Source organism: Danio rerio, chromosome 7 (genome assembly GCF_052040795.2).
Source record: "Danio rerio strain M-AB ecotype USA chromosome 7, GRCz13ab, whole genome shotgun sequence".
NCBI lineage: Eukaryota > Metazoa > Chordata > Actinopteri > Cypriniformes > Danionidae > Danio > Danio rerio.
In genome coordinates, this window is record NC_141027.1 from 505285 (window position 1) to 517500 (window position 12216).

General features: G+C 46.3%; 1 protein-coding gene across 50 annotated transcripts in view; it reads left to right on the plus strand.

The window, feature by feature from the left end:
* Positions 1-1658: 1658 nt before the first annotated feature.
* The window catches only part of nrxn2b (neurexin 2b), a 479676-nt gene continuing 469118 nt past the window's right edge, over positions 1659-12216 (plus strand). For all 50 annotated transcript variants that reach the window (XM_087259563.1, XM_087259583.1, XM_087259577.1 and 47 more), the window contains exon 1: positions 1659-1803. The gene's annotated coding sequence lies outside the window, so the exon portion shown is untranslated. The remainder of the gene's footprint in view (positions 1804-12216) is intronic.

A 12216-nucleotide genomic window follows, 5' to 3' on the forward strand; every position in this document is an offset into this window, starting at 1 on the left:
TCTTGTCCTACCCCCCCATCCTTCCTGACTTTTTGCTTCTCCCTGAATGAGAGGTCCTCTCTGATCCTTTGCTCCTCCATGACTCAGAGGTCCTTCCCAGACCCCCCAATCCTCCCTGACCTTGCACTTCTCGGGGAATCAAAGCTCCTCCCTTACCCCCGATTCTCCCTGATCCAGACATCTTTCCTGATCCCCCTCTCCTCTCTGACCCAGAGGTCTTCCCTGATCCCCCAATCCCTGATCCCCCAAACCCTGATCCCGCTCCTCCCTGATCCCCCGGTCCTCCTTGACCCCCAATCCTCCCCGACCCAGACGTCTTTCCTGATACCCCGCTCCTCTCTGACCCAGAGGTCTTCCCTGATCACCCAATCCCTGATCTCTGCTCCTCCCTGATCCCCCGGTTCTCCCTGACCCCCAATCCTTCCTGACCCAGAGGTCTTCCCTGATCCCCTGCTCCTCCCTGATCCCCCGGTCCTCCTTGACCCCCAATCCTCCCCGACCCAGACGTCTTTCCTGATCCCCCGCTCCTCTCTGACCCAGAGGTCTTCCCTGATCACCCAATCCCTGATCTCTGCTCCTCCCTGATCCCCCGGTCCTCCTTGACCCCCAATCCTCCCCGACCCAGATTTCTTCCCTGATCCCCCGCTCCTCCCTGACCCTCCGCTCCTTCAGATCTGGAGCTGTAAAGAACTCTGACTCCTGAATGGGTGAACAGGCAGTGGGGCGAGAGACCTGTGCTCAGACTGGAGGTGTCAGACAGAGAGAGAGAGACACGCTACATTACTGTTCCCATTTAACGGTTCAATAAGAGCTCTCTGAAGAGACATTGCTTCCTTTAGCTTATTGGTCCATTCATTATTCCAGCAGACACCAGCGTGACTTTAACACACACTCTCAGTGCACAAGCAGATAGAACACACACACACACACACACACAAAGACATGAAGCCTGCAGTTCTTCAACACACATTTACACTTACGCATTACACAAGGGTGTGTGTCTCTGTGTCAGTGCATTGACAAGTCGTGTGTGTATGTGTATCAGTGCGCTTACAAGGGTGTGTGTGTGTGTATGTATCTGTGTGTGCTGTTGAGATGTGTTTGTGTATCTGTGTGTGCCTGTGTGAGTGTGCTGATTTGAGAGTGTGTGTACAGAAGTGTTTTCATCAGCATAAGAGTCACAAACGCACACATCAACACACACACGCATGCACACATCAGCACACATATTCACACTCATCCAAACATCAACACTCACACTCATCCCCACACACACATACACACATTCACACTCATCAAACACACACGCACACACTACAGCACACACACTCATCAACAAACACACACATATCAACACACATATGAACACACACATCAGCCTACGGACACACACAGAAACACTCCCTCTCATCTCACACACACACACACACACACATTCTCTCTCTCTCTCCCTTTCTCTTTCTCTACCTCTTTCACTCTTATCACACACACACACACACACACACACACACACTCATCAGCACACACACACTCGGAGGATCTGTTCTCCCGGTAAGGATCGCCTCCTCCTCTTCATCCTTTCCTCCTCCGCCGGGTCCGCAGCTCCTCCCGGTGCGGGGCGTGTCTCCCTATCTCCGTGCGCGCCGCTGTGAGGCGTCGGTGACGCGCAGTTCCATCGGAAGACGCGCAGAAGAGCCGCGCGCGCACTGGCGGATACCGGAGATTATTACAGTATAACACACCGAGAACCGGGAGACGCGCAGGAATCCGACCAGAGAGAGGCACGGAGAGAGCATTCCGACGGTAAACATCTGATTGATCACGCGTGTGTTGTGTGTGTGTTTATGTGCGCGCGCGCTCTAAATAGCATAATGACGATGCCCAGTTTTGCACAGGAGCGTCAGTCTGATCTCCGATACTAATGCGCACTGTGTGTGTGTGTGTGTGTGTGTGTGTGTGTGTGTGTGTGTGTGTGTGTGTGTGTGTGTGTGGAGCTGATCTCTTGTTTCGGGTGATGTCAGGTTTGATCTCCAGTGTGTTTTTGTTGAAGCGGAGCGACAGACGCGCGTGTCCGAGAAGCTGATTGATGAGTGCGCGGGCACGAGAGGCTGATTGATTAATGCGCGTGCACGATAACTGATTGATTAATATTCTGATGATCGTTTCCTCGTGTGTGTGTGTGTGTGTGTGTGTGTGTGTGTGTGTGTACCCGCTTAACGTGCTGCTCCAGCTGTTTCAGGCTCGAGAACACACACACACACACACACACTATGAAGTTGTGTGAGGATTTGACATTCGTGCTTGTGTCATTGTGATCCTTTTGTCTCTGTTTTCTGACCTGAAAGTGTGTGTGTGTGTGTGTTTGTGTGTGTGTGTGTGTGTGTGTGTGTGTGTGTGTGAGAGAGAGAGAGAGAGCGTGTGTGTGTGTGAGTTCATCAGTTCATGTGTGACTCGAGCGCGCGGATCCTCCACTGGGGTGCGATAGACGACCTGAGTGAAACAACCCGCAGAGAGCGCGCACGGAGGATGAGGATATTTCTCGTGTGTGTGTGTGTGTGTGTGTGTGTGTTCTTCATGTACTCATCATCATAATTCTTGTATCTGAGCCCAAATGTCTGAAATCATTCCTGAAAAAGAGCAAACGGAGGCATTTACTCCAGTGTGTGTGTGTGTGTGTGTGAGTGTGTTTCTGTAATATGAGTGTGTGTGTTCAGTGTGAGGCCCGAGCGCCACTGCTTCTCCTGTTAGCATGCTAATGACGTGTGGCTCCTTCCATTGATCAGCGTCATTAATGAACTGCTTAACGGATTCAGATCTGCAGTGTTACAGACGTGTGTGTGTGTGTGTGTGCGCATGTGCGCGTGCGTGTGTGCGTGTGTGTGTGTGTGCGTGTGTGCGCGCACGCACTTTAAGACAGGAGGAGTGTGTCCTGCAGGTGCTTGTCAGCCCACTCACTTGTGTGGAGCACACACACTCATCCTAGTGTTATGTGCTGCAGTGTGTGTGTGCGTCACTAAAGAGGCCGGTCTCTAGTGTTGAGCTGGGAGAGTGTGTCTGAGCCTCGACATTATCAGCAAGGCTATTCCAGAGTTTAGGAGCCATAAATGAGAAGGCTCGACCTCCTTTAGTGGACTCTGCTGTTCTGGCTAATACAGAAGCCCTGAGTGTAGAGATGTGGGAGGTGTCCAGGCCTGAACCCGTTATTTAAATGAGTGTGTACAGCTGTAATAGCAGGAGCACAGCTTTCAGGACGTAGACCATCCATTAGCCTGTATGAGTGTCAACATGACATCATGAATCTCTGACAGAGCCTCCGGCGCCTAGACTGCAGCTCTGCACAGGTCTCTCTCCTTCACTTTGGTCAGCTGGTGAAGTGTGTTCCTGCACTGTCCTGCTTGGTTTGGGTCTTGTGGAGCTGGTCATGGATGGATCTGCTCTTCAGTGTTTGGACTCTCAGCAGTGAAGATTAAAGCACACTGAACTGAACTGAACTGAACAGCCAATCACTGTCTGCATAGTTAATGAGCATGCTGAGATCCCCATAGTAAGTAGCTCTGCCCTCTCTCTGGGCTCCGCCTCTCGGTGATCGTCAGTGAAGCGTGAGTGAGAGCTGAACTCCTCCTGCTGTTCTGAGAGTTCAACTGAGCTGTTTGCTGAATCCGGCTCTAAACGCTGCTCGTCAGGACCGCTGATTGGGATAAAATGCTTTGGCCTCATTAAGATTTTATTTGAGTGTGTGATCTCTCAGGATCCTGCAGGTGTGTGTGTGTGTGTGTCTTTCAGCTGCAGTGTGAAGGATACACTCAAATATGGGATTGGTGTGTGCTGTTGTGCGGTTGTCTTGTCTTCAGCTCGTGTTGTTGTGATGGAATCCTCTCTGTTAGTCCGCTCTCCTCTCCTCTTCAGCTCCTTTAGGGACAGTGGTTGTTTTCAGGCTTCTTTACTCGACACGATCCTGATATCTTCATCATGCCTGGTGTCCATGAGCACATGAGAGCTGGATAATAACACAATCCCTTGAAGTTAATTTCACTCGGCAGCCATCTTTGAAAGTGTGTGTAGGTGGATCTCAAATCGCATACTTATGCTCTGTTCTAGGCCATTTTATAGTATTAATAGTGTAAGTAGTGTGTTCACACTGAAAACTCGAACATTATCAAGTGCACTTTAGGGTGCTTTCACACTTGGTTCATTTGCCTGGACCGTACTCGAGTTCGATTGTCTCCCCTTGCCACCTCCTCAGTTGGTTTGTCTTCACACTGTCTTTTATCCTTCTGAACCCTGGTACACTTGTGTCATGGAGCTGCTGTTTTGTTTACGGCCGTTGCTAGGTGACGGCCACGCAAGCAAGCGCTGAAATGGAAAGACTTCCGCACATGGCGGTCATTCTGCTTTTACTGAAAGCTTTTGTACATACAGAAAGCAACTTGCGAGACATCACTGTGTTTGCCCTGGCTCAGTCCCGCACGTGTCACCAAGGTACGAAACAAGACACACACACGAACAAACGAATGTTATGAAAACGATAGTTTGTTGTAGATTTGGCAGTTCACTATAGTCCACTTCCGTAATTTGGTATGATTGCATTCACATCTGAAGTGAACCGTATCAGAGTTTGCATGAACCGTACCCCAGACCACCTCTTTCAGGCGGACTCGGGTATGGTTCACGGGTCTGCACTCGGGTTCAGAAGACGCATTCACACTAGCTAAACGTATTGTACTATGACAGCAAACGAACTCGGGTGCGGACCAAAAGTGCTAATGTGAAAGCACCCTTAATTACCCGGATGATGCACTCATTCAGCCGGTACAGTTGAGTGTGTAATAATACACACTTCACACTGCTTTGCTCACGTTGCGGAAGGGGCGGAGCTATCGGGCGCACATGTTAATTAGCTTTATTTATTTTGGATTATGAAAGCAGAATTCTCCTATGAGAGTGATTATAGCGCCTCCTGCTGGAGAATGCGGTTATACTCATGGCAGGTGTTATTTGGTACTTTGGTCATTTGTTTCACTGATTTGGCGACTGTCAAACGCCATCTTGAATTTCTGCTTAGAAAAAAAACAGTGTTGCATTTGGGACAGCACTAAATACATATACTGCTGAGTGTGTAGGTAAATAGTGCATAGTGTATAATCTGCCATTTGGGAGCAGCTTGTGTCTTCATGCGGTCGCCGTCATGTGACTAGCGTTTGAGTGGCGGAGGCGGGAACTCGTTACAGATGTTTACAGATACTTACTGTACATTGCCTTCTCTTCATACGAGCATTGCTGCAGCCCCTGGCAGTCTAGGGGAGTGGGGTTGTACACTTGAGCTGAGGATTTGGTTACGCGAAAGCTCAAAGTAAATTGTGTTACAAAGTAAGGATGGACAACAAGAGTTGAGTGAACAGATGATCATGAGGTGAATCAGTGAATGAGATATTCACAAAGACAATAATCAGTATGTAGGAGAGACTGGCTATGGGTTTTGCTAAAGAACCAAACAGTGTTACTAATGTTCACAACAAATCCTCTCCAATCTACTCTAATAAACTCAAGATATGAGAAAGAACTCTTCATCATCAGTGCCGTCCTATCTAATCCACACTAACAACTGAAGCAGAAGTACATGTGTTGGCACTATCTTACCTGGTGTATCTAGACAAATAGTAATCTAGGTGTTGACATGTGTCAGGTGATGTACTTTCCTACCACTCTGTCTAAACTCATGAGGAAACGTGATAAGAACAGACAGAAACAAAGCTGAACAACAAAACTAAAGACCAACGATACTGATAAACAGGGATAACACAATGACAAACACTACACTGCAAAAAATGCCTTTCTTACCGAGATTTAATGTCTTGTTTCTAGTCCAAATATCTAAAAGTTCGTAAATCAAGAAGAGTTTTCTAGACAAGCAAAACATATTGTCTTGTTTTAAGAAATAATCTGCCAAAATGAAGTGAGTTTTTCCTCAAATCAAGCAAAATAATCTACCAATGGGGTCAGCAAAATAATCTTATCACAAATCAAAAAACAAGATTATTTTGCTGACCCCATTGGCAGATTATTTTGCTTGATTTGAGGAAAAACTCACTTCACTTAGGCAGATTATTTCTTAAAACAAGACAATATGCTTTGCTTGTCTAGAAAACTCTTCTTGATTTAGGAATTTTTAGATATTTGGACTAGAAACAAGACAAAAAAATCTAAGTAAGAAAAGCATTTTTTGCAGTGTAACAAAATCAAACGAGCCGAAATACACAACCAAAGAGAAAAAGTACAAAACAGCAGATCAGTGTGTCAGAGAGTCGGCTCCAGAACTGCCGGACTAAAGAGCTTTTAAAGGACAGGCGGCATGTGGGGATTGGCTGGGCCTGGAGCAGAGTTGTGAAGCAGAAACCAATCAGAAAGCAGCATTAACGGAATTGTTTGCAAAACAGCCAATCAGAGACAGGAATTAATAATAATAATAATAATTCCTTACATTAATATAGCTCTTTTCTGGACACTCAAAGCACTTTACACATTTACACCTCATCCAGCACCAGTGTGCAGCATCCACCTGGATGAGGAGACGCAGCCATATTGCTCCACACCGCACAGCAGCTGATTGCTGGAGAGGAGACAGAGTGATGAAGACAGTTATGATATGGGGATGTTAGGAGGCCATGATGGACAGAGGCTAGTGGGCAGATTTGGCCAGGATGCCGGGGTGAAACCCCTACTCTCTTACCAAGGACATCCTGGGATTATTAATGAGCACAGAGAGTCAGGAGCTCACTTTAACAGCTCATCTGAAAGACGGCGCTCACTGACAGTATAGAGTCCCCTTCACTACACTGGAGCATTAGGACACACACAGACCGCAGGTTGAGCGCCCCCTGCTGGACTCACTAACACCACTGTATAGGTGGAGCAAGCATGGTAGTGAACTGGGTGACGGACAGAAACACATGATGAGACACGTAAATAAACAAAATGACCAAATAAGTGCTAACAGCACAAGTGCACTTGTTTTGCAGAGTTGTGGGCTTGATTATGAGAGATCTCCCGCTGTGTGTTGATGTATTTCCGCTGTTTGTGAGTGGATATTACCAAAGTCCCTTTAAGGCAAGTCACTTCATTCGGCGGCCATCTTTGAAACACCTCTGGTCAGCGTGCTCAGCAGCTGTCTGAAGATGAACATCACACTCTCCAGAACTGTTAGCCAAGCCTTCAATCACATTAGATATTTGAGAGCACCAATAGAATTAAACTACAGCCGTCTCATGAGTTTCATTTCTAAACATCTGAATCAATCAAAGTCTCCATATATTCATGTTGCCTGAGCTCATGCGCATGCACACTTGAGGAGAACCAGATCACGACACAACCTCATTCATATGCTCTGGATAATGATGGTCAGATCGCTCTGCTTTTCTGAACTAATCACCGCTTGGTCCTGATGGTGAATCTCCTCCAGAAGTGACAGCCACTCTCTGTTTGGTCTCTGGGCACTTCAGTAGTTGCTGTCATGTGATGTGTGATTGACAGGACAGAACGTACCCAGTGACGGCCCCTAGGGTTGAGGGGCCCTGGGCGAGATGAAAATAAATTGAGCCACTGGTGTAAAAACAGTGAAAAGAAAGCACAAAAATAATACAATGTATATTTATACAATATTAATTTCATATTTAAGCGTGTTCATTTTATTAACTGTAACATATTTAGCCTATAATACATATGTACAAGTGTTCACTCAGATTAATCAAAGAAGTTTGCAAGGCAGAAATCACTCATGTAAAGAAATAAAGGATATGAGGATGACATGCACAAATAAAACATCAATCAAATGTGTTTAATGTAAATGAATCACATATTAATATATGCATAAACAGTGAGAAATGCAGGAGACGTTTGAGCTTTTACGCAGACAGAGCTCTGTGTTAGATGTTGGACAGTGGGTGAATTTCAGTTTCAGGAAATGAGGGGGACCCTGTCCTGTCAGCAGGGTGAGCTAGTGGGATAGATCATTACTTGATTATTTAATGAAGCATATTGAATGTTTCTAATATTCTCTCACATATCACACAAGTGTTGCTGCATTTATTAAAACACGTCCTAATACTGCACCGCTAAATAATGTCTAATGCACCGCAGAACACCTTTACTTTCAGCTTTTCTTCCTCTGCTTTTCTTTTCCTTCTTGTTTTCGACTCAGATGTGTTTGGATTTGATGCCGTTTAATTTCAAATTAAATTCGATTTAGATTAATTTGGAATAGCAACAAGACTTGTGATGTTATATTACTGAAGACCTTTACTTTTAAAGAGTTTCTAGTTCCCCCAGTAGCGGATGGCGGGCGGTGTAATGCAGAATAGAGTTGTGTTGTGCTGGGTGTGTTTCTAATATCGTCTGCTGTTATTCAGACTGTCGTTGAGTGTTTATTATCGTTTTCAGCTATTTGTCATGTATGAATTACACAGAGCTATTCTTTTAATCAAATGAGGAGGTTGTTGTTTTTCTCACCATCGTTGTGATCTGCATCGTGTTTAATGGGGTTTGTGCATTGCGCATTGTCTGATTTAAACGTCTGCGCTTAAACATACAAGAGCAGTGTTCACGGGGCCCTAGGCGACTGTACTTGGCGTTCATTTCATACAGATTATAAAGTCAGAAACCTTCTGTTTTCAAGTGCACCTGGTTCCTTTAACAGTAGAGATGTCCAGCTTTCTGAGGATCTATCGCTGATGTCTGTGAGACCAGTACTGGCAGAGTCCAGTGTGTTTCTTGACCACAGAAACTGCTGTAAAAGCACACGTCTGCTCTCAACTCCTATAGTGTCTATAGTGATAGTCTATAGCCTTCGATGATTGGCTCCTGTACTAGTAGGTGGGGCTTCATTCACCATATTATTGACTGTTACTCTTTTCCTCATTTACATCTAACGTCTGGTGTACTCTAGAGTCTGTGGTGTTCCTGAGGTTCAGCTGTTTCCTCATGTCTGACTCTGTTAAGCCTGGTTTACACTTCTGCATCAAGTGATCGGCGTGAGCCACAGTGCATGCAACACGTGGAGCTGTGCGTTTATACTGCAGCGCTGCGTGTGCTGCTCTGCAGTAACCCTTCTGAAACGCTAGCTGGCAGTAGGTGTTCATGTTGCTCTGTGTCGAGTTTCTTCGCTGGTGTTTAGTTGTTTCTAAACACTTCCTTAATGTACTAGTAGCTCAAACTCGCTCATTTTAAGTCATTAACCAGTGGACGTGCAGCAACTTTAACCATGAGGTGATCACAACACAACAGTCTCCATCCGGAGCTTCCTCATGAGACTCCAAACTTGTAAACAGTCGCTGCATCGCACTCGCACGGCTCTCACCTCTGCCAACACTGGTCAGTGCTACCAAGCCGACCAATTAGAGCTGGCGACCTGTATTTGCATACTTTGAGAGGTGTGCGTCATCCTCACTGATGGCCACGGCCAGGGCTGTGTGTCCACGCGTAGGCTGTGCCGGAGCATACACGTGCGCTTGACGCAGAAGTATAAGGCAGCCTTTAGAGAGCGCTTGTATGGAAAGCCCCTCCCCCAGCAGGCTATTGTGATCTGTGATAGGCTTCTTCGCTACAAGGCGGGGCTTCCTTCACTAGAGCGGCCATATTGACTGATGTGTTTCCCCATTTGAGACTCTGCCGGTTAGTAGTCATGAAAGAGTTTGAGCGGTAGCTGATCTTCATATGTGTGTGTGTGTCTGTATAGAACTGCTCTGTGTATGTGTGTGAGTGTGTGTGTGTGTATCCTCCGTCTGTGTGCTGGTGGAGTCTCCGTCAGCCGAGTAAAGCTGGAGATCAGCAGTAAATCTGTGTGTGTCTTTGAACACTGATCCTGGATCAGCAGATGCTCCAGACGTGACCTCCTCACCTGCGGCACAGGGGCGCGACCGAGTCACCACACCCGCTAGCAGCTATGCTAATCCGACCACGCTAATCCTGCCTCCGCTAACTAGCTGAAGGAGAAACTAGCAGATGAAGAAGAGGAAAATCAATCAAACACTGAAAAAAAGAGGAGCAGAGCGGAGGATCTTCATCATCATCATCATCTTCATCATCGCTGTTTTCATCATCTTCATCTTTTATCGTCGTCTCTAATTCATCATCTTCATCTTTATCTCCATCCTCATCTCCATGGTCCTCATGTTCAGACAGTGCTGAGCTCTGTGTTTGTGTGTTGGTGAAGCTCTTCTCCTCATGTCAGGTCTGGTGTTCATGGCTCTCCACATTAGATATGAAGATGATTATGCAGATTGATTTGTCCTGAATATGATGACTCTGCCTTCATTAGCTGGCCTCGTGTTGCTGCACACTATAATTCAGCTCACTGTATCAGTAAAGGGGCCGTTCACTCCCTCACGACTCGCTCTCCTTCAACAGGCTCCAGACCTCTCCCTCTGTTCAACACTGAAGATGATGTTTCCATAGCTATCAAAGCTGCAGAAGCCAATGCTCACAGGTTCCCGACATTCTTCCTAGTATCTTGTGTTCAGCAGGAGGAGGCTCCAGGTTTGAGTGTTGGATGAGGAGTAAATGACAGCAGAAGTGCAGTTTGGGGTGAAGCGAGCAGCTCTCTGAGCCAGATCTGTGCTTTACCTGATGAAGAATGAAGATTAGCAGAGAGTAAAGGGCGTCCAGCGCTGTGTGTTTGAGCTCTGCTTGTTTTCTGCGCTCCGTCCTGAGCGGATCCGAAAGAAACAAACTCCGGGAACGAGCTCTGGGGGAACGGTGATTGTTATAATGGCAGGCAGAGAACTCAAATGGGTTTAATTTGAATAATGGTGGCTCGGCGGCTCAGGGAAGATTGGGTTGAAATAACAGCGTCCGCATGCCTCTGAAACGCTCTGATCTCATTTCCTCAGAGTTTCTTTCACTTAAGAGGAATTTCACATGCCGGCTGCACCTCGAGTTGAAAGTGAATTCCTTCCATTTCATTTAAGTAGAATCTTAAAAATCAATCCGGGATGACTGAACCAAATGACGTGGAAATTTCCGCATGTTCAGAGGAGCCGAAGACGGGCCGTGATTAAGATCTGGCAGACATCAGAGCGTTGCTGAATGATTTATTCGCAGGGTTAAAGTGTTTTAAAGCCCAGAGTCTGCTGTTAGATTCCTCTTCATCTGCTGAAGCCCGTCTCCTGATTTCATCAGCGCTGTTTTACTTGATTTCAGCTAGCGAAAGCAGCCGCGTGTGGTGTCTTATCACCAATGATTATTTATTAGCTTAGCATCAGTGGCCAGAGGACGAGAGCTGCAGAGAGAACACTCCTGGCCCTACAGGGAGATTGATTAAAGATGTACACAGACAATATAAGAGATGCGTCTCGCTGTGTCTAGAGCTCAGGTCTCTGGATTCCTGGAGGGCCGCAGCTCTGCACAGGTTTGCTCGAACCCTGATCAAACACAGCTGATCCAAATAACGAAGGTGTTCATGACTCTTGAACGTCTGCATCATTTTAATCCTTGATAAATCTCCAGCTCTCTGAAACTGACCCTTTCAGGCTGTGATCCTAATTGTGGTGTTTTGGTGACTGTCGCTTTAAATGCAAATGGGATGGTGCTGTTTTCAGAAGAGGGTGGAGCTAGACACCTGTGTGTCAGATGTAAAACTGCAGTGTGTGTGTTGTGAGTGCTGGTCAGGTGTGCGTGTGTGCTTCAGTGTGTGCTTGATGCTTCTGTCAGTCTATGTGGCTCCTGTCGCAGTTCATCTAAAACTCCACATCTATAATCCTCTTAGTCTATGCTGACATCATCTTCAGCAGCTCAAACACTCTAATGGCTAATGCACAGACGGCTGCTTCTCACTCAGGCCTGCTGGACATGCTAATGAGATGGAGACTAGTGGGTGGGGTTTTCCCCCTCTGATGACACGTACAAAGGGAGAATGTCAATCACAGTGTTTCTGCATCAAGTCTGATAATAAACAATACAGCTAATACACGTTCACCATTAGAGGCTGCTGGAGATACTCACACATTGTTTTGGATTACTCTGCACAACCCAATAAGTTAAGGTAACTCAATCCATTTGAGGAAACCAATTGCAGCAAACCATTTAAGTTCAAAAACTCATCCTAATGAGTACTGTGAACTCAATCTGTTTGAGTAAATGAAGCAAATTGAGTACAGTAAAACCCAATAAATAAAGAGAACTCAAACCAACTGAGTACTGTAAAACCCAACAAGTTAAGGCAACATT